This window comes from Erpetoichthys calabaricus, chromosome 4, assembly GCF_900747795.2.
Source record: "Erpetoichthys calabaricus chromosome 4, fErpCal1.3, whole genome shotgun sequence".
NCBI lineage: Eukaryota > Metazoa > Chordata > Cladistia > Polypteriformes > Polypteridae > Erpetoichthys > Erpetoichthys calabaricus.
The window spans coordinates 32,226,207-32,245,912 of NC_041397.2; the positions used below are offsets into that span (position 1 = coordinate 32,226,207).

Sequence of the window (19,706 nt, forward strand, 5' to 3'; positions counted from 1 at the left end):
CCCCAAACTATGCGACTCTTTAATTCCACCAGGGGGGGGTAAACGTTAATATTTAACATTATACATAGTTATTGTCTGTTTTTTTCACCTGTATTATTATCATTCTTTAATTTAATATTATTTATTGTATCAGTATGCTGCTGCTGAAGAATGTGAATTTCCCATTGGGATTAATAAAGTATCTATCTATCTATCTATCTATCTATCTATCTATCTATCTATCTATCTATCTATCTATCTATCTATCTATCTATCTATCTATCTATCTATCTATCTATCTATCTATCTATCTATCTATCTATCTGTTAACCCAGGGCTCGACTGATCCGGTATGGAAATTTGTATTGTTGTCCGCAAATTGATTTGGCAAAATTTTACACTGGATGCCCTTCCTGACGTAACCCTCCCCATTTATCCGGGCTTAGGACTGGCACGAAGAAAAACACTGGTTTGTGCATTATCACTGTGGTCCCCCTAAATCAGGAAGAAACAAGCTTTGAATCAATTTCGGCGTCGGGCATGCTGCAATAATAATGTTCCAGTAAAGCAGGGCATACTGGAAAAAATTATTGTATAAGTACAGTTGCAATGAAAGGAAATTTAATAACACATTCAAAAAAGGAAAAGTAAAATAACAAGTTGTGATCCTGCCTGGCACTTGAACTGCCTAACCTGCCCAACAGCTCGAACTGGAAGGAATGTTCAACTTTTACAATAGGTCTGAAGCCTTCGTTCCCCACGCAGCTAGACGAGGCCACTGCGTGTCTCCGGCGATCTTCAAGCGAGTCAAGTGGCCTCGGGGGTTTGTGCGCGCGTCACGTGACAGCGCGGCGTTTACGTTGCCCGTCTGGCGGATGCTCACTCGCTCGCTCGCTGAGACTAGTCAGCCTTCTGCAGCCACACAAAAGACACTAAGGGGGGCAATGAGGGCAAAGAAATATGGTTGTTCGCAGCTGCTGTACTGTAAACAAATTGTGGATTAGAAGTTACGGTTTTGTCTTTTTTTGTTTTGATGACATTTGACCGGCGCTAGTATTTTTTGCAAAACCCAGCAATTAATTAGAAAAAAGATGGATGGACCCTGTAATTGGACAAGCAAGCGTTTAGCGACAACGACTTTACGGAGAGAGGGTCTCGTAGTAAGTACAGTAAGTGCAAACTTTTATAACATGCAATTAAAACTGCATAAAGTATCCTTTTTGTTTGCATATTTTTTGGTAACAGCGCGCAGCGACTGACTAATCTTGACTTTATGACGTGTAATTAGTCAAAAAACAAGTCATTGGAAGCCTATGTACCCCTTATTTTAATGACAGTCTCGAGCTTTACAAAAAAGCAGAGTTAACTGATAAACGATTTGTCTCTGAATACTTGAGCACATAAAAATAATTGCAAATGTACTTTTTGGTAATTCAGTCCGAATTTGTTTTATTGTGTTTTACAGATAGACAGATGCGCAAAAGTATTCTGACCTCTTCCAGAAAAGTTGCTGAAGGCAGCTATACACTTTTGTTAAAAAAAAAAAAACAGAAAAGTAAAGTGTAAGGAAAAAATGAGCCAACCTGAGCGAATCCCTGCTGTGTGGTTGGGGATCGCGCTGCTCAGAAATGGTTAAAAGTGGACGCGCTTTGGGCGTCTCATAGCAACTAAGAGATAAGCGGAAAACAAGCCCGATTTGCAGGGGACTCGAATTAAAAGTTCTAAAAGTGTCCTCCTCCGTGTTTATTGATATCATTTTTGGAAAGACATCCGTAAAAACTTAAAATGTTCATGTTGTCAGAGACTTTTATGGAAGCGTTGCCTTCTTTGCGAAGCTCCGCCCATTACACTACATCGGTGTATTTGCATTTTAATGAATCACTCAATTCAAGGTATTTACTGCATTAAGAACAAGCTCAGGCTCGCACAGCTACTAACAGTTGGGTAAACAGGTTTAACTTGTACACTGTCTACGGTTTTTTTGTAATTGTTAAATCCACATATTCTGCAGTTTGTGGGAAACTGTCCTGTGTGTGTTTTTTTCCATAATTTGGTATCAATTTCTTATTGTTACTCCCCAAAATTAAATTTTTAAAATATTACGTTTGTACTTAAGTTTAAGTACATTTCACACATCAAAGAACTAGAGTCAGAATTATGAGATATAAATATGTAGTGTTTTGAATTCAAGTCCATTTGAACTAACACAAAGGAAGAACATCAAGAAGTATGAATAAAGTAGTTTTATAAAATGAAAACAGTTGCCAGATCTGGTTACTAGGAGATAAAAACAGCAAACTTTTGCCTTTCCTGCCTGTCCCCAGACTAGAGTGGGTTTGAAATTGATGAGATTCTTCCAGATGTCGCATCTGCGTAAATCTCCTAGGCCATAACGTGCAGCAATAGGGGCAAATAAATATCCATTGCTTCTGCTCATGTGTACCAGTCCAAAGTAAAGGAGTGACATGCCAAGCTGGGATTTTCAAAGCACCATTGTTAATATAACAAACTGCGGTGCAACTTGGCAGCAAATGGTAAATGCGGCTAACATGACATCACTGTCCAATATCCAACTGCAGTAATAGATGAAACCCTGGTGACCTTTTAAACTGCATCCAATACAAAACTCCACCCACATCCAACTTAAGCTGATGTCACATTACGTGACGTCTAGTCAGAGAGTTTGTCAGACTTGCTGGGTACAGTTTCTAGTCGCCAGACCATGTCAGTTTATAGTACATGACTGAAAATCACTGGGCATGTCAAATTTAGCAACTGCACATCGGCCTTCTAGCGCAGACGTGCTCACCCCTTTTTGTGACAGCCAGTAATGTGCTGCCTGATGGAGTTGGTGCTATACAAAGGGTTAACGGGTACAGTAAGTTCAGCCACACTCATCTCTTCCTGTTTGGGAGGTCCAAAACACCCATGTTACTTATTGCTCATCACTGCGTTATATGCATTTTACTCGGTTGCATTCATTAGTTGTTAGCTCTCATGCACCCCTACAACTAAAGACAAAAATCAAAGAGAAGTGAGTTGTAGACTAGTTGGAGAAAGATGCTGGGTATGTCACATTAGGTGTCTCTCCTCATGGGAGTACACTGCTGACTGCCCCTGACTCACAAAAAATATATAAATGAAAGTTATATCTGAAAATCACTGGCAAATTTGTCAAATGTGCATGGGCTTTAGAGAGTAATCTGGCATCAGGTTCCCCAAAAGCTGTACAGTATACTCCCATTCAAATAAAGCAAAAGATAGACAAGCCACTTGAAGCAGTACTCCATCTAAAAGTGATACTTTATTACATGTTACTAACCCCAAGTAGTTTGTAATGATGGGCAAGAAAAAACGTTTAATTTAATGTTTGCATGCAAAACAGAGTTAACAATGTTTTTGCTAGAATATGTGTCTATGGTGCCCAAAGCTGGCAATAGCAAACAGTATCAAAACTGTCCATGGACAAATCTCTCATTACTCATGTTGCATAATCCACATCATGTCAAGTCATCCAGTTGTATGCTCACAACATCCTAAACACACGTACATTTACTAAAATATTGTTAAATAAACCACTTCTGGAAGACACTCTGCTCAGAAGCAAACAAGATTTTATTACTTTCATATTCAAAGTGTTGAGCCACAACTGGAGCACCTCAGGATTATTTACCCAACGTCTATGAAACTTCATGAGTCAATTGAACTTATGCTTGTTTAAGCATTTCGGACATGCACCAGTACGAGGCATATTCTCTTCCTAATAGTGTTTTTGCTTGCTTTTTTTAACTTTTAAACTTTAATTTTATATATCTTCCAGTGAACTTTGCATTGTTGATATCACATGAAGCACAATGTTTGTGAATGGAGTAGCTGTTACTGGGCTGGACTTGAGACCAGTTGGGTTGGTCTTCAATTCAAATGCTTGTTTTTGTCTGAGCATGTTCCATTTTCGTTCACAAGAACATTTTCTGGAAGTAGTTAATTTAACATTATTTTAGTAAAAATGCATGTTTTTGTGAAGTCCTCAGCATACTATTCGATGACTTTAAATATGGAGATGTGCAGATATATGTAATGTGAGATATTTTTTCATTGACGTTTTGGTTTTATTTGCTGTTGTTCACGGTCGGTCATCATATATGCCTATTCTGTCAGAAGCTTTGTTAGCTCAGTCCTGCATGAAGACGTGAGATTAAAAGTTTTTATTGACCATCACTACAAACTATATGGGGGTAAAGTAACATATTAAGAAAATAGCATTTTTGGCTGGATTATTCCATTAAGGTGAACAGTTTTCTTTGAGAATAAGTGAATTTTCAAAGTTCATGAGGAATGCACTAAGGAAAAGGTGCAGAGTAATAGTAATAGCTGGAGTAGTAGCTGAAGTAACGTTGTCACCTGTACAGAGTACGGTGAAATTCATACTTGTATGTCCAGCCAACACACAACATATTGTAACTCTATGGTTGAATGATAAATAAGAATATACAGTATTAAAATACATAACCTCGTTTAATTCAATAGAAAACACAAACCACCTAGCTAATATAGTCTTTGTTATTAATCTTTACATATGACATTTTGAAGATGACCTTCTACTTTGAACCAAAGAAAGCAATGCATTGACCTAAAAAATACAACTACTGAGAAATAACAAGGTAAGCCACAGGCCCTTTAGTGGATCTTTAAAAATAACTATAACTTAGAATAAATGGGCAACAAGTAAATTATATTTTAATCCAATAGCACATAGACCAATAGACTTTAAATGCTGAAAGCACAACATTCTTTATCTGGCCTTCATCCAATACTATTTCAAAGTAACAGATTAAAAAGAAACAGCCTCTGTTTAAATTTAGAGCAGTGACTAATTTGACAAATATGAAACTGCCATTTTAAAATTTATCTTAGCATTAAAAGTCTTGATGCTATGATTTTTAACAATGCATTATACAGCATAAGATTACAGACTTGTGTATCAGGTCCAGAATAGTATAGTGTAGAGTTGTGATCTGGTGGTCCAGCAATCTGTATATAGTTCAGGTACATATTGCAGGGCTAAATAAAAACTGTTTTTGTTTTTTTTTTATAATTGTTTTCAGTCTTACAACTATGTCCCCTTATGTATACCTCCATATACTGCTGTTCTTCTGTGGATGAAAGAAAACCCTTGCAGCTGTTTGGGGAAGATTCTGCATTGAGTGCACAATTAATGTCCTGATGAGTGCATGTTTTAGCGATAAACATGCCCTTGTCAAAAATAAGCATCTGTTGCTGTTACTTTATGCTGCTCTCTGCTGTGTCTACTGTATGTTTTGTATATTAACAGCATCTTCACTTACCCAGGTGTGTTCAGTTGTGTTCAATTAAAATTTTAATTGTCTCAATAGGGCTGTTATAAAACAGCCATACATCACATACAAAACAACTTAAAATATTCTTTCAGGAGAGACATGACCCCATGTGTCACTGAATTTGATTAAGTGGGTTTGAAAATGTAATTTTATGCTATAATACATGCATAATAGATGAACATGGTTTCATATGTCAGGCAATATCAGACTGTTCTGAGTAAAACTAAAACTAATTTGGTATAAACACTTTAGGGATTGTATGAAATCTCAATATCAAACGTCGGCACACCTTCAAGTCAAGGCATATCATGTCAGCCCTTTTGCAGTTTTAGAAAGATCCTATATAAATATCTGGGAGTGCAGCTGGATGATAAATTAGACTGGACTGCCAATACTGATGCGCTGTTCAAGAAAGGACAGAGCCGGTTATACTACCTTAGAAGGCTGGCGTCCTTCAACATCTGCAATAAGATGCTGCAGATGTTCTATCAGACAGTTGTGGCGAGCACCCTCTTCTATGTGGTGGTGTGCTGGGGAGGCAGCATTAAGAGGAAAGATGCCTCACGCCTGGACAAACTGGTGAGGAAGGTAAGCTCTATTGTTGGCATGGAGCTGGACAGTTTAACATCTGTGGCAGAGCGAAGGGTGCTCAGCAGGCTCCTATCAATTATGGAGAATCCACTGCATCCACTTAATAGTATCATCTCCAGACAGAAGAGCAGCTTCAGCGACAGACTGCTGTCACTGTCCTGCTCCACTGACAGATTGAGGAGATCGTTCCTCCCCCAAACTATGCGACTCTTTAATTCCACCCAGGGGGGTAAACATTAACATTTAACATTATACATAGTATCATATCTATCTATTCAGCAATTATGTAAAAAAAAAGGTTCATTATTAGTAAAAAAATTTTGAAATTCATTTTTAGAATCCACTTTGCTTAGTTGTTTTTTTTTTCTTTCATTATTTATTTGGTCTGTCCTGTATGGTAACATTTCCTGCTCTTTTTTAGTTTCCTTGCTCCCATCATGGATCCAACTTGAAAATCATGCTATTAGCAGAAAAAGGATCTTCAAGCCTTAACACTAGAATTACCAGTGCCTACGAAAAAACTTGTAGATCCGGCCCACCTTAAATCCATTCGCACGTCTCCGTCAGCGTCTTTTGTCCTGTAAATGTGTCAATAAAGACAAGCAGCAAGCAGCCTGCTATTTCATCCTCCCACAGCTGCAGAACGTGCACAAAGTTCTCCCAGCTCATGCCTTGATTGATTATCTGGGTGTGAAGTGCTGGAGTTTTAGATTGGAAATAATAGATCGTTATTTGGAACACATGCATTTCATGTGTGTTCTGTTTCTACAATAATCTGTGTAAACACATTGTTAAAACAGAAACGTTTGTCATATTTTAGTTGTAAATGACAAAATGTTGGCATAAACATGGTTATCTCGGCATGTATAAAACTCTGCTGCAAGAATCATAAGTCAATTTCACAGTAGTAACGGCTGTTCTATTCGGTCTTCACTGACTCTGTGTCTTATAGGACTGAGGATAGTATTCTGTCACTAACCCGTAAATCATTAAATGGCCTTGCACTGGACTCTGTCAGGAACCTCTTGCGTCACTGAACTCTGCTGTCCATCCACCTCTGATCCAGGGATGCTGGCAATCTGGTTGTGTCCCACACAAGCTTATCCACAGTCATCAATTCTAATGCTCCAAGATTTTGGTATGGCTTCTCTAAAGTAATTGCACTTACTGAATTAATTCATGAATTTAAAAATCACTTTAAAGCACATATGATCAAGGAACCCTGACATTCTTACATCTTCTCTCAATTACCCCCTCTGTTTAGATCCTTATGGTAGTATTTTGTTCCTCAAACTGTATTTTTTGTTTATTATCTTCAAGTGCTTTGTATTTTATTAATTTATTAATTTCTTGTTCTATTGAAAAATGTTGTTTTGTTTTTAATGTTTTGATACTAGTTTCTATCCAGCATTATTTCCAACATTATTTCTTAAGCTTTTTTGTGCTTCTCTTCCTACACGGTCCTTTTGAATATTTGTGAAGCACCTTTAGCATGGGATAGGCAATATATAAATAATATGTATTATTATTGTTATTATTCATAGATCAGCAAAGATGTTTTGTGTGAAATAATGTTTAGAAAAGGCATTTTGTAAAGTTAGAGCAAACCAGTGGTACTGGGGTTAGTGCTGCTGTATCTTATCTCAAGGATGCCAAGTTCAGTTCCAATCTTGTCCTTGAATTGTTCCTTTGGCACTCCCCTTTCATAGTCTAAACACATATGTATTAGCTTGGCACTTCATGAGTGTGAATGTGGCCGTTTGTGCCCTATGGTGTGCAACTAAGAGCAATTGACTATTAAGAAGAGAAACAGAAATCATACACTTTGAAAAGTTTAAAATAAGTACACTATTCAAGATATGTGGAGATCTTTGTCACATTTTGTTAAAAGCATATTTTTGAAGGTAGGAATTTGAATTGTGATTCATTTTTGAAAGTTATATTGATGTTTCTGTTCCAAGTTTAAAGAACACACTACAGCCAGAAAAAATATATACAGTAGGTTTGTCTGTGAACAGTACCAAAATATGTTTTTTGTGTTTATTTGTTTTAGTATGGGCTTTGTGTATATGCTTTGCATGTGAATATTCCCCTTTTACAACTTTTAGCATTACTTGTAAATCGATTTGGCTAACTGGTGTAGCAAGATGTGCATGCTTGCTCCTCTGTATCCTGTGTTTTTAAATTAACAACAATAATAATGTTTTATTTGTATAGAGCCTTTCCCATAAATTGCTTTATACATATTTGAAAAGGAAAAACAGAATAATAGCACAGAAAAATTAGTAACACTGGATAAAAACTGATATCAAATGTTAAACAACAAATATTAGATTAATACATGAATCACAAAGTTCTGAATTAGGATAAGAAACAAAAAGGAAAAAAATACAAATATACTAAATGCTTGAAAAGGACTATAAGTAAATAGCACAATTTCTGTAAAGTTACATGTTGGATTATCAAACTAGATGTTAAAGAGGACTTCCATAACTGAGTTTGCAGTTTAGTCAAATTAGATCACTTAAAAACAACCCCGTTATGGAGGGAAATAAATAACGGTGAGTAGAATAGGACTAGATTCTGTTATCAGCTTAGTGCCAAATACTTGAAGGACAATGGGCATTCAATTGGTGTTGTTTTGATGTAACAGCCAGATCTCCTTCCTGACCCTAGAAGTGAGCTGCTACAAAATAAACAAACCAGTCAGTTGCTTTGTTAAGCATAACATACAAAAGGATGTAGTCCGTAATGAATTTACACAGTTCAAGTGCTTCAGCCATTGATGCACCTTGTGTTGCGCAAAGCAATATCTAGGGTTTATTTTATTTGTAGCATATGTTTGATTAAATAGCACTCTTTTATGATCGACAGTGTTTTGCCTTTTTTTGAGTACAAGTTGGAGGCATGCTATGTAACTAAAAAAATCGACAAGTTCAGAAAAATAAGAATAGAAAATAAATCATTTGAAATAATTAATCAGTCTGTCCATCCTTATTCTGTACTTCTTTTTCTGGTCAATGTCACGGAGAATCAGAGATTATACAGGCAGCTTGGGCCACAAAGCAAGAGTGTTCTTTAATCCATTTTTCTTTTATAACGGCTAAATACTTTTTATTGTCGTTAATCATATGGTACTGGGAGATCCAAATCTGTTTCTGTGTTAAATATGTAAAATGAGAGGGCATTTCTCACATTAGCTATTCACATCTGAGCATAGGCAAGAGCCCTGCCTCACCCTTAGCACAAAGCTTTCAGATAAAGGAAAGGCCGGTGACAAATGTAAAAAATAAAGAGAAAGAGAGTATTCAGATAATTATTGAAAACGCCACGATAGCTATCTAAATAAAAGATGCACTTTACACACACACCTCAAATTGTTTTCCTCAGTTTGCAAAAATATTTTTGTACCCACAACATTCATCAAACCAGTCTGTATGGAGTCAGCATGGAGTCAGTGAGAAGCACCAAGTTTCTGGGAGTGCACATTACAGATGACCTGACATGGACCACAAATACCACTTCTCTTGTCAAGAGGGCACAACAGCGACTTCATTTTTTCTGAAGGCTGAAAAGAGCAAACCTTCCCTCTCCTATCCTCACAACTTTCTACAGAGGCACTATAGAAAGTATATTGACCAGCAGCATCTCAGTTTGGTATGGTAGCTGCACTGTCGCTGAACAGAAGATACTTCGAAGAGTGGTGAGGACAGCGGAGAAAATTATCGGGTCCTCACTCCCGTCTGTTCAAGAATTACACTACTCACATTGCCAGAGCAGATCCATTAAGATCATAAAAGATCCCACACACCCGGCAAATGGGCTGTTTGAACTTCTGCCCTCTGGAAAACATTACAGCAGTATGCACTGCAGAACGACCAGATTTAACAGGAGCTTCTTCCCCCAGGCCATCAGAATACTAAACTCTGTTAAATAACCTTTGTCCTTTTGCTCTCTTACTTACTGTGCACTTTATTACCACAAATAGGTCTTAAGTTTACATTATATTGTATTGTAACATCATACAATATTTCATTGTCTGTATTGTATATAGTATATATAAATATTGTATCCATATAGTGCAATATCACAATCACTGTGAAACAATGTGCAATATTTTCTTTCATATTATATTTCATCCACTGACTGGCTTACATTAATATATATCTTTTGTATTTATTGTTTGTACTGTGCTGCCTTGTGCTGTCTTACCTACTTTCTGTGTAAGAAGTGAAATGTTTGTAATGTCTGTATGTTGTCTTGTATGCACTTGTCTTTTATGTCTACACATTGAGCCTGGAGAAACGCAATTTTGTTCAGCTATGCATCTGCTGTTGTACTGTTGTATGGTATGAATGGCAATAAAGTTCACTCACTTACTTACTTACTTATACCCGCAGCCACATAGTCACAGGTAATGTAAACAGACAGCCAAACTACAATGTAAACAATCAATGATAGTGAAACCACATTCTAACCATTCCAGCACACAAGGAAGCTTCATTAGCATTACTATCACAAACTAAAAGGAGTCAACACATGAGCAAACTGCAGCACCACTATGAAGTGAGAGAAAAAAGTAGTAAGACCCACATGTGAAGTGCGCATACTAAAGGTTATTTCACACATTGTTTGCTCAAGTCTGAATTCAGGCCTAAATGTCCTTCTGTTCCCCTGCACAGTTGCTTTCGTTGAATTAAACTCCACTAAGTTTGTATAACACTTTTTAATTATCAGCTTGTGCACTACTGGGCTGCCAGAAAGTCATTACAGTCCAGTGGTGGACACACAACATGAGATATTTGACGATGAAATTTATACCACCACGCAAAAAGCCACATGAGGCAATACAGAGAAAGTTGCATTTTGTGGTATTGGTGTGTAGTGGAAATTTTGAATCAAAGAAACCAGTGAAATAACTTGTGATGGGTCAAACAATTACACATAGAGTAGGTATTAACCAAATTTTGTTACATACTGCTGCATCGTTCTAGGTGTTGTTGAAGGTTAGAACATGAGATGACAATGCTAGTCTGTTGTTTTAAATATTAAAAGCATGAGCAGTCTCAAGATCCTTTGTGAACAAGTGTGTTTTCAAGACTGACTCCACTTCTTACATTCATCTTAGAGCTGCAGTGTTTATATTATCCTTAAACGCTAAATGCTTTACACTGTAGTTGGCCCCAACCTAAACAGCTATAGTTTCTTGCAACATGTACATAATAATAATAATAATTCTTTACATTTATATAGCGCTTTTCTCACTACTCAAAGCGCTCTCCACACAGGGAGGACCCAGGAAGCGAACCCACAATCTCTTTACTGCAAAGCAGCAGCACATGAAAAATGTAAACACAAAAATAAATAAGTCTTTTAAAAAATGAGTCCACATCATAGCATTATTATTTTGTTTATTTTTTTGGCTAATTAATATAAATCTTTTATTGGTACTAATAATCAAAATGTGTACTTCAGGCCTTTAAATTCAGGATACTTGACCAGTACTCTACCCATTATTGTAATGTTAGTTATTGGTTCAGATGACAGTACTCTGGCTCTATGGGCTTCAAACCTTTCAGTTAATAATATACACAAATAAGCTCAAAACATTATGGAAATCATTGTATTTAGCCATCTAATTTGATACCTACCTCTGTCAACACCCCCTTTTTTTATTTCGCCTTATACAATTTCTTGTATTAGGAATTGTTAGTTTTTGCATACCCTTTGGGGTTGGAGCGCAGGGTCAGCCATTGTACAGCACCCCTGTAGCAATTGAAGGTTAAGGGTATTGCTCAAGGGCCCAGCAGAGTAGGATCTCTTTTTGGCAGTGACGGGGACTCGAACCGGTAACCTTCAGGATACCAGCGCAGATCATTAGCCTCAGAGCTACCACTCCTTTTGTAAACATATGTGCTAGAGTCTCATTGAAAACTCTTCATATGTATTAAGTTACCCCTTTTGCAGCATTCACATATGGGGAATATGAGTTACAGCGATTGGGAGCTTGGCTGCTGAATAAGTTGTGCTAATGTGTAGTCTTGAATGTCCAAGAAGAGGTAGCTGTTGTTTTAGAAGATCATTATGCATAAGGTGCCATACCTGTTTGTACTGCATAACTTAAGTCTTTGGTGGTTGTAGAATGACCACTTCCTTCATTCTGTCTTCAGTCATCTGCTTGTTTATCGGGAGAAAATACTGCTGATCTAAATATTCTTTAATCCTTATCCAAAATGTTCAAGGCGATATTCATTAATAAATTAATGGCTTCTTCTGCTCCCAGTTTGAAGACATTTGTTTCACCACTCATTGTAAACTGATTTTTTATGTAGATTTTCTCAGATTGTATGTTCCCTGTTCAAGGTTTCTTATGACTTTGAAGTTATCAGCTGTTCTCAGATAGTTGAATGAGTTTCCGTAGCTATTTAGTAATTCAAAAGAATAACCTGACCCCTCATAGATTCAATATTTGTACATCTCTGTGTGAATAGTAATCATCTTTGACATTTATTTTCTTCATCCTGGACACAACAGATAAGGAATGTGCTCCCTCTATCGATTTTCTGCTCCTGTTTGCCAAATGAAGCTTTCCATTATCTCTGCTGCTTTACTTGATAGATTAATTTGGTTTTCTGTGTTTGTTAACTCAGCTTCAATATCTAAGATGATTGCTTTCAACTGACTGCGGAAGTTAATTCAGTAATACAACATTGAAAAAATGCAATGCAATTGATTGGCCATACAGAGTGACAGTTACATTGCATTTTCAGCATGACAAGACCAGCTTAAATTATTAAAACAACATGGGAAAAAAGCAAGCAATGATTCAAAGAAAACCCTTAAACTATAGCATTATGTGAAACATGATTTAATGCAATGGTAATGTGTCTACTTCTTTGTTCTATTCATAAAACCTTCCTTATTTTATTCTGACCTTTAGGGTCTTGATACTGCTGTCCTGATTTCTGGTGTTTATAAAATGTAATATCATTTTGTGCTATCCACAAAATACTTGGAGAAGTTGAATGGTAACATTCCAACAAAAAGTCAGAAAGATTAATTTTTTTCTTATTTGCAAAATAAATAAACAGAAAGGTGTACCACTGCAAAATAGTTGACCTTGTTGGCCATATTTAATCTATTGAAAAAAATTAAAAAGGGGTGGGGGTTGATTTGTTTCAAACCTAGTTTTGTAAAACTTGACTTGCTTGCATGGAATGTTATTTGATTTTAATAAATTCAATCTTCTTCTTCTTCTTTCGGTTGCTCTCGTTAGGGGTTGCCACAGCAGATCATCTTTGTCCGCATATTGATTTGGCAAAATTTTACACCAGATGCCCTTCCTGATGTAACCCTCCCCTTTTATCCAAGCATGGGACCAGCACAAAGAAACACACTGGTTTGTGCATCCCCTGTGGCTGGGTTATCTTAATAAATTCAATAAAATTAAAAAAATAAAAGTCAAACAACACTGGCAGAGTTAATTTCATTCTAGACAACATCAACCTTTTAAAATATATGTATTGAGGGAGCAGCATTAATATTTTTTAACATTTTATTTTATTTAGTAGGGTGGAGTGGTAAATAGCATTGCTTCCTCACAAGAGCCTGATTTGCACCTTGTCACTGTCTGTTTGGATTTTCCATGTTCTCCCAGTGTCTGTTTCAGTTTTTCCAGGCACACCTTAAATACATGTGTGTTAAGAAAATTTTTTATTCTAAATTGGCCTTTTTGTGAGTAAGTATGGTATGAGACTAGTGACCCATTCATGAATGGTTTTGCGATGCACCTGTGTTTTTGTTGGGGTTTGCTGGAGTATGTGAATTTCCCCTTGGGATTAATAAAGTATCTATCTATCTATCTATCTATCTATCTATCTATCTATCTATCTATCTATCTATCTATCTATCTATCTATAACATCTGAGTATAATGGTTCTTTTTTCCCCAAACAAAAATTTTTATTTTTAAAATCTCTGTAAAGTCATAGTCAGAACCGGCAAATTCTTTAACCCCTTTGTACAAAGATGTCGGCCCACTGTTCCATGCTAAAACCTATCTCTGCATTATTCCTCCTGGTTCTGAGATTCATCTCTCATAGTCTCCATTCAAAAACCCTGAAATATCTTTCCCAAGGAGACTAATGAATTTAATATTCTTAAAGATATTTCAGGGATCTGGGGCTACAGCTACATGCCTTGCACATCCAATATGAGTTGCGTTTGGATACTTGGCATTGAGTTATGTGTAGGACTCTGCTAAGAGTGGGTCTTGTTTACTGTTCTGTTCATGAATTTCAGACTATGACAACTCAGCTGACGTTTTGGAAGCAGCCAGTTTGGAGATCTCGGGTTGAATTTTCACTTTTTGTGACTCATTTTCTCCTTTAGGCCTCCCATAACCGTGATCTCCAGTCTGTACTTAGCTGGTTCACAATCGAGTGTGATGTATTTGGGAAAAGAATCTGCACCTTGAAATCTGAATTAAAGGATTTCTTCCTCAGAAACGTATTGTGCTCTCTACAGATAAGGGTTAAGCAACTGTACTGTAGAGGGGATTGTGAGATTTGTCATTGAAAAAGGTTTGCCAGATTGTGTTGAAAAAGTACAAGCACATCAAAGTAAGTAGCGTTCAGTTTTTCTGTTCATCTACATCACAGTAGATGTTGAGCTTCAGGTAATGATGAAAATAATGACAGTACCAAGACATTAAAATCAGCTTCTGTCATGAGGCTGTTCTGCTTAATCTCTGTACAGTAGTATGGTGTGGATCTCTATTTCTAGATCTGGAAGTGGTTTAGGATTATAGTAATACTGTATCTCTCAGAAAACCCTGGGTGTGTCTAGAAATGTAGGAGCTGCAGACTAGCAGGAAGAAGAGTAATCTGGCCTATTCAGAGTGGGGCATTGCCACAACAGATATTACTAAGACAAGTTGATTAAAGGTGTAGTGAAGTGAGGCTACAGAGTGGAGTAAGAGAGTCTATGTATATGTCCTCTACTTAATAAAAATAATAATAAAAAATAATTAATCGCTTCTTAAAATATTAAGGAACATAATTCTGTATATTGCAGTAATTTTAGAGGCTTTACCAGTGCACAATTTAGCCAGTGCACCAATACACAGAGTAGTTCCTGTGTTTGAATGGAGGTTTTGTTGCTGATTTGCAAAACTATGTAATTAAGTTGTTTCCACCTTTAGAAGGAGAAACTCATCAAACTTTCAATGCATAATTCATATTTTCAGATTTCGCAACCATCACATTTTTGCTGTTCAGCACAACAGTTCTTCATTGTCCCATCCTACCTCTGTGTGTGCTTTGTTGACTTATCTAGGAGGCTTTGATCTTTTAATTAAGGAACCTTTGCTTATCCTAACTTCCTGTTTGCAAACAGAAACAAAGACAGTAAGGGAAGTAAGGAAGCAGGTGTATTAATTTGCTGGACAATGAAACTGCCACCAACAGAAGTCATGTTGCTGCCAGTCCTATTGGTACTGAGGAAACTTGGTAGCACCGCATGATTCTTTTCACAAAAAAATAGCTGCAATCACACATAAAACATCTGGTAATTGCATTGAAAAGGCTTGCAGTGCTGCTCTTCCTTTATACAGTAAGTATTTTTATGTTGTTTTTGTTTTTAAGTATATCGTGAGGCGGTCTGTGACTATAACAGAAGGTTGTCAGGGTCAGAGGCAGGACCAGGATACCACAAAAAAAGAAGAAGACCTCTACATCTGTGTGAGAGCACAGAATTTGCTAGGGTGCAGAACGCTTTGTTTGTTTGTGTTTAGAATGAATATGGGAAGGAGAGCGTGTGAGTAAGAAAGATAGGACAGAAACAATTATCCTTCTACTAAGTTAATGAATCTTCTGAATCCATTACAGGGTTTTGTGTTAGCTGGAGCCAACACAGGCTGTATAGCACAAGGCAACTTGTCCATTGATGGGCAGTTGGCAACACACCCAGCCAGTTGAGCCAATTCATATAGAGTATTTATTATGTATTTCAGATTGATCCACCTTTTATATAATTAATCTCAAGTTACTTACAAGACAGATGTTTAATGTTTTTAATTTTTTCCCTTCGTTATGTCACCTGCTTGAAATCTATACTGTGACTGAAATTATGTTACACTGTCACTAGCATCCTGTAAATTAGTTTAATAAAAAATAGCAGTCTCTTGTGTTATTACCCGTGGTAGTAAAGAACACGCAGGAAGATTGCTAAGCTAGGAGAAAGGTTTTTTTTTTTTTTTTTTAACTTTTCCTAGTTAGTTGGGTCCTGCGGTGGGTTGGCACCCTACCCGGGATTGGTTCCCTGCCTTGTGCCCTGTGTTGGCTGGGATTGGCTCCAGCAGACCCCCGTGACCCTGTGTTCGGATTCAGCGGGTTGGAAAATGGATGGATGGATAGTTAGTTGGTCAATTTTTTACTCTTTAAGAAGGCGATGAGTGTTTGGCTGCTGGTTGTTGTACTTCAGAAGAAATTACTTAAGAGAAATCCTTTATATATTCTAACTCACGGATGTCCGAATGTGATCCTGGAGGGCCACACTGACTGCAGGTTTTCCTTCCTGCCGTCTTCTAAATCGGTGACCAATTTCTGCAGTTAATTGACTACTTTTCCCTGTATTTTAATTGCCTTGTTTTTTTAGACTCAATCCTCCGAATTGCTTCTTTTTTCCTTAAATGGCAGCCAAACAAAAATGAGATGTGACGTGAGCCAACAGATGACCAGCAAAGTCGAGGCCTCAAACTCCAACCAATTTCATTCCAACTAGTTCCTTAAGTAGAAGCAGATTCTTCTTGTTAATTAATCCAATAGCTTGTTGGTGTTCGCATTCTGCCACTGAAGAAATTTTCAGAAGTGTTCATTTTCTTTTTTCTAAGAGCATGGTGGTTTTGTGGCTAGAAATTTGTGCTGGCAATCAGAAGGTTGCTGGTTCAAATCCCATAAACGCTAGAAGTGACTCCGTTGGGCCCTTGAGCAAGGCCCTTAATCTGCAATTGCAATGTCCTGGGTAGGACATTAATCTGCATCCAGCCCTGTAAGCAGGTCCTCTAACTTACAGGGAAAATTTCGGGGTTAGTGGCAGGATTGGCACTCCAGTCACCGTAGAAAAATCCTTGCACTGTTCAGTGTGGTGCTGAGATGTCACCAGTTGCACGGATGTATTTGGGTCGCAATCCAGGTGGTCTGTCATGTGATGGGTGCGGCAACACACAACCAGTGCATGGTCCGAACCATCAAAATGTTTTGTGGACCTGAGCAGATGAACATTATGGGCACCTTTCTTTATTTTTTGATATTATTTGATGGACAGAGGTTAGCTGGACATGTATTGGTTCATTTTGTATCACATTATTGTTTCGCAGTTAATTAAGAAGAAAAACAACTAAGGTGTCTGGGTCTTAAACAGCAAGTTAATTAAAATTAAGGCAAAAGAAGTTTTTTATCAGCAAAAACAGGTAATTTTTTAAGAAATTGTTTAGAATGAAAACCTACAGCCACAGCGACCCTGCAGGACCAGAGTTGGACACCCCTGTTTTAGCTGATACTACAGAGAATTACATTTTCTTAATAAAAGTGAGTATGAGTAGCTAAAACTGCCTTCTTAATTGTACCGTCTAAAAGACACAGGTGCACATTACTAGATTCTCATGATTAAGTGAAAAAAGCAAAGGTGAATCCCACTCCTCAAACAGTATTGGTATCAGCACTGTAAGAGCATGGGATGGAGCAGGCTTTAGACATATATGAATAATGTAAAAGCTATTGATGGCATGGGTAATACAGTTAATGAAAGGACAGCTACAATTGTGCAGTAAATTAGAGAAAAGAATACAGTATGTGAAAATAATTTGGTTTATGTAGGGAATCCAAATTGCTTTTCTGTTTTACATTTGTTCCTTATCTGGTCATTTAATGAGAGCTCTGTGATATGGAGCCATTTAATTTAGTCAGTCGATGCCATTTGCTGTGTCTCATGCTTTATAAATTCTCTGATGGCTGGTAGAGGAAGTATGTAAAAAGCAGCATTCATGTCAGCTTCTGAAAACACAGTGTGCATAGTTTATAAAAAAAAAAAATCATTTGTTGGAAAAACGCATTTTGCTAAACTCATTCGGTCAAAGAAGGTGAGCTAAATTAATGATAAGCCCTTAGGGTTCCATCAGCTTTACCGCTGTTCCAGTTTGACCTGTTCAGCCTTATACTCAAAAAACCTATACTGGAGAATGAGTGCAGTACTCGAGGGACTGTGTATGTCTCAGAGCTGCACCGACAAGAAATAAATGAGCTGTCCATAGCACAAATCATTAATGCTGATGAGCATCAGATCCAAGGCCCTGGCATTTATCCAGTAAATAAAACAACACTTTGTATGCTGCATTAGCTTATGCATTTCAGTTTTAGCGTTCACCCTTTCTGTACAGAGGAAGTTTAGATGTAGAAGCCATTCATTACTCATAAGGATGCTTTTTGAGAACTGCTTTTTTTTAATTTTTTTTTTATTGTGCGTACATTTGGGTCTTCACCAAATTACTCTAAATGTCATTAAATTGTGTTACTGAAATTTTTAATATTTAATGCTAAGTATCTTCACAAGCATTTTAAATATTCTTTTTAAGCTGTAATGGTAATAGTTGTTAATTAGTTACTTGATTTTCCATAACTGCCTTGCAGAATACAACAGCAGCTATTTGGCAAGCACCTGATAGTTAACTGAATAAAATACATCATTCTAGGAATTACTGTTAAAAATAGCTATGCTTTCTAAATATATAATAAAACACTCCGTACAAGCAAGCAAGCAACAAAAATTTTAATGAGAACAGGCTTTTCACTGCATTATAGATTGTTGGTTTATATAATTCAACATGTTTTCATCATAAAGCCTGTCAGTGCTGACTGTCCGGAAAAACTATGTCATTATATTTTTTAATATTTACAATTTTATGCATTCAAATATTGCCTTTCTTTTGTTTTCAGAGTGTTACTTATTAATTTTTATTTGTGTCTAAAACTTTAACATAAGCAAGCCATTCAGCCCAATACATCGTGCCAATCCCTATGTACCTAACTTTACCTAAACAATGCAAGATTTGAATGTCCCTGAACCACTGTCATCTGTTTCACTTTTGGTTAACTGATACTCTAATCTTTGTGTGAAACTTGCCTTTAACCAGCTAACATCTATGACCCCATGTTCTAGTCGGAGCTAACCTTATTTTACAGTAACAGCTAGCATCTGCTCTACTAATTTCCTTCACAATTTCTAAAGTAATTTTACCACCTAATCTCCATTTCCTTAAAGTCAAAAACATGCAACTCCTTAAGTCTTTCCTCATAGCTCAAACCCCCACTCTAGCAGCACTTCTGTAGACAGTATATATATTTAGCAAATAAGACAAAAAGTGCAGATCAGGTTTCATTAGTACATTACACTATACTCTTGTTTTTAAGACAGTTTTGTCCACAACACACACAGTATCTTGAATTGCAAGCTTGTTAAATTTGATCACTTGTTCCTGATGATGTTCTTTATCAAACATTTCTAGGAAATCGAGATACGTAATATTAAATGTTACTCTGATTAAATGCCTTTGTTGCTTCCTAATAGAATTCTACCATTTGAAACATGATTTCCCTGTCTAAAACCTTGTGACTATTAGCTAAATAATCTTGTATTTGGTATGTGTTACTTGATCTGTCTTTACTACTCGCTTCCATGAAATTCTGCCAAGATAGGCTAATTGCCATGTAGATATGTATGTCAG

At 36.9% G+C, this 19,706-nt stretch overlaps 1 protein-coding gene across 2 annotated transcripts in view; it reads left to right on the forward strand.

Annotated features, from left to right (window-relative positions):
* The first annotated feature begins 614 nt into the window (after positions 1 to 614).
* Positions 615 to 19,706, forward strand: part of trmt9b (tRNA methyltransferase 9B) — a 42,156-nt gene continuing 23,064 nt past the window's right edge. Inside the window, exon 1 of one of the 2 annotated variants that reach the window (XM_028799303.2) lies at positions 615 to 1,148. The gene's annotated coding sequence lies outside the window, so the exon portion shown is untranslated. Of the gene's footprint in view, positions 1,149 to 15,379; positions 15,539 to 19,706 lie in introns of those variants that run through there. The other variant, XM_028799304.2, reaches the window with a different exon arrangement.